This window comes from Adiantum capillus-veneris, chromosome 25 (genome assembly GCF_014529385.1).
Source record: "Adiantum capillus-veneris isolate H3 chromosome 25, ASM1452938v2, whole genome shotgun sequence".
Lineage (NCBI taxonomy): Eukaryota > Viridiplantae > Streptophyta > Polypodiopsida > Polypodiales > Pteridaceae > Adiantum > Adiantum capillus-veneris.
This window is the reverse complement of record NC_140955.1, coordinates 49,433,416-49,437,399: the sequence shown is the minus strand read 5'-3', so window position 1 is coordinate 49,437,399 and position 3,984 is coordinate 49,433,416.

Here is a 3,984-nt window from a genome sequence, read left to right as displayed (position 1 = left end):
TCAAAGGAGGAGACTGCACGCAGGAGGAAAGCAAGAGAGATGCGAAAATGAGAAGAAGAATAACATTCAATGCACCTCGTTGAGTGCCAAATCTTAGTTTTGAAAAATCCAAAAGATTGAGACAATCGGCGTTCAATTCGGAGCCGTCGTATGTTATCATTGTCTGAACACTTTTTGAGAGTTTTAATAAACGTACCCCCCAAATCTGATATCCGAGTTTTTTTGAAAGTGAATATCAAAATTGAAATTAGGGACTTTTTATTATCTCTCTCTAAGCTGACCTGGCATTTCTTACAAGGCCCATTTTTGAGTCCAAACTTTTCCTAATGAATCGATGGCGATGAGAACACAAGGGAGTAAGGAGAGCGGTGGTGAAAGACAATAAAGTGCGACACTTAATCGAGGGTGTGGACTAGCATACCTTGCACTCCGAGCGAGAGAGAGAGAGAGAGAGAGAGAGAGAGAGAGAGAGAGAGCGAGCGAGCTTCTGTCTGAGCGCAAACCTGGAGAAGGCACAGAAAGAGTGCATGATGAGGGAAGCGATCGCGAGGTTGTGCACGTCTGTGGAGGGTCTTTCATTTTACTTCGGAATGAAAGATTCATTGAGCATCTTAGGAACTAATTAATGAGTTCTTAAAAGTAGACCCAATAGAGCGAGTAGGTAGTAATTTTGTATTCATTAGTTTTGAGGGAATCATAAAAAGATGCGATTTGGAAAAGTAAGAAGGGAAAGGAAGGCTTACAACTTTTTACACTTTTAAAATTATACAGAAAAAATTACCCAAATAACCCTTGAAAATTTCCCAAAATATTTGTTATTTTAAATTCCCAAAATACCCTTGTATTTTTCTTGGTTGGATTGCTCAATATATTCTAATCTTATTCCTTTTTTACAAGCGAGATGCATTTCTGAGTGCTTGGCTTACAATAAAAGGCAATTATGTCTAAAATTAATGAAACAATTTTTTGGGAATTTTTTGAGGGGGTGAGTGGCTTGGCACGTGGAGAGAGAGGTGAGATATTTTCTCTGCAGTTTGAGGACAGAGAGCGCGAAGGCGAAGGAACATGGACACGCGAGAATACACTTGTCGCAGTGGGGCACCTACGGAGCGAAGCTTTGGTGCGAGGGCGTAGGAGCTCCAAAGACCAGTGTGGAGTCTCGGTTGATCAGCGCGATCATGCGAGAGGAGCAACAAATCTCTCTCTCTCTCTCTCTCTCTCTCTCTCTCTCTCTCTCTCTCTCTCTCTCTCTCTCTCTCTCTCTCTCTCTCCGTGTCTCCATCCATCCCTAACCTTTGAGGCTACCCAGAAAGGAGGATGTACTTCATCAGGTTCCTAACGATGTAGGCAGCTTCAAAAGCCTTGATGCAGAACAACGTTGTGGGTGCTCTCGAGGCTTCTCTATGTTGTCATGGTGCATGATCAAGAATGACACCATGCTGCAAGGGAGAACGAGGCCATGTTTCACTGCCGGCTCTTCCTGTAGCAAGTAGGCATGGGGAAACGACGTCCTGTGTGTGATGAAGAAAGACAGAGCGACTACTCGCAAAGCAAAACAAACGAGCGTGTGCATCGGATCCAATTGAGGGCTTAGATTTAATCGTTAAGGTGTAGGAGAATCTCCTTGCCCAAAACGACCTTTTCATTTCTTTTATATAGAATCTTAGAAGATCCTCTTCATCTTTTAGTAGGAAAAGGGGGGGGGGGGGGAGGAGGAGACACGTGGAGAGACAGAAGAAGAATAAGAAGAGAGTTTTAACGTTGTACGAAACTATCCCAAGAGACCTTAAAAATCTAGCCTCGCTTCATCGCAGGCGTGATTACAAAGCAGGGCAGTGGCTTGAGAAACAACTGGCGATGGGTCTCTCTCTCTCTCTCTCTCTCTCTCTCTCTCTCTCTCTCTCTCTCTCTCTCTCTCTCTCTCTCTCTCTCTCCAGTCTGGTGCAAGAAAACCCATTTGTCGGTAGGGACGAGCGCGTTTGTCTACACAAATGCATGCAAGGCGGATGTGGTGCTGAGAGGATGTTGTCAAGTGTGGTGGTAGGGTAATGGCAAGCACGTCGAGGTCGGCTTTGATGCAGTTGTCAACATTGTGAGGCAGGAGGGGAGGGTTTTCCCGCACAGTGCCAGATGAAGATGAGCAGGTGCCATGAAGGGAAGTTTAGCACAATATGGGTGACAGCAACGCAGTAAAAGGGGAGGCGGGGGAGATGGTTGTCGGTAATGCAGGAAAAATGGAAGGCGATTCTGTATCGGAGAGGAAGTGGAGTGCCCTCTTTGTGTCTGTCTCTCGCCATTGCAATGGAATCGTGCTTAGGTGTGTGTTCTCTCATTGAATAGGAGAACGCATGAAGGAGATGGCAAGCAGGCCGAACTGGTGCTCCTTGAGGTCGAGGCGCAAAGATGGACGCGAGAAGGCATCGCCCAAGCAATGGAGGATATAGACGTTGCGTGAGAACCGGGGATAGAGACACTTTTGCTCTCGAAACAGTTAAGACATACAGAAACTCACAACCTAATTAATTAATGGATCCATAGTAGACCCAGTAGGTGGGAGATCCCCATTTTGGATTCATTAGCTTTGAGGGAATCCAAGGAGATACCTTTGCTTCAAGGGACTAAAGTAAAAGCTAAATGTTTTAGAGCCAAGTGGAAGAAGGAGAAGAAGAGAGTTTTAACGTCGTAGGAAACTATGCAAGAGACATCTGCGTTGCTGTCAGGAAAAGATGGGCCATGCGTCAGGAGAAGTTCATAGAGAGAAACCGATTTTGTGGTCGCGCTGATACGCATTGCATTGCCTCAGCTTATCGCCATTGAGGCGGGTGTGCAAACAACGAGGGGAAGGGGGCAATGGCTTCCAGGATCAGCCAGCGGGCGAAGGCGGTGAACGACGAAGGAGCTAGGCCGAGCATGCAGAAACAGGGCCGGGGGTGGGCGGGGGGAGGGGGAAGCTGCTGTGCAGGCGGGGCTCTCAGGATAGCGATGGCGAAGCACGTCAGGACATCGATGCCGACGAAAGAGAGAGGAGCATTTTATGTTGATAACTTTTTTGTTTGATGCTTCTAAGTTATATCTCTAACATATTCTTTTTAGAGGGGAGTAGAGAAGTCCCAAGTCCCCCCCCCCCCCCCCCCCCTCCCCCCAAAAAATAAAAAATAATAAATAAATAAATAAATATATATATATATATATATATATATAGAGAGAGAGAGAGAGAGAGAGAGAGAGATATTATGCTCGCTATGTTGACTATGTCCCATATTCCAACGAGTGTATCTTCAAAAATATTAGAAGTTTATAGGTTTTATTAGTTCTGTCATTTGATTATGTCTACCTTATTTATTCCTTCAAAGCACAGGTAGGGGAAAGAAAAATAAAAAACTAACAATTGCTTCTCCTTTATTAGAGCACGTTACTTTTTGGCCTGCCCAAAGGGAAAAGGCTGTAGAGATCACTTCTCTTTTTGTTGACTAAAATAGGAAAAAGGTTGAGTTGCATTTTTAAGCATTTTTTTGACATGCAAAAAATGTTGATTGGTTGAAATAAGATAGTGGATAATCATTGAAATGAATTGTGTAATCATTAAATGTTGATTGGTTGAAATAAGATAGTGGATAATCATTGAAATGAATTGTGTAAATCTAATGATGGACATGTCTTGGGTTTTGAAATATGAAATAAACTCTCATATATCAAGGAAAAGATTTTGGGTTGCGCAATGCCTTTGGAAGCATGAAACGTTGACAGCCTTACAAATTAAATGATAAAGCCTTAGAGACTCCACGAATCCCAAGAGTCACCTTTTTCATTTTGAAATTTGTGTTACCCACCTTTTCATTTTGAGAATTTGGTTCACCCCTTGAAACTTGAGGTAATAGACTAAAGTTGTCATTTTTGTTAGTTAAAACTTTATGGAAGGAATTTATCATTTAGGACTTTAACCTTTAAAGATTTTTTATTTTTTTTTTAAAAGATTTTAAAGCT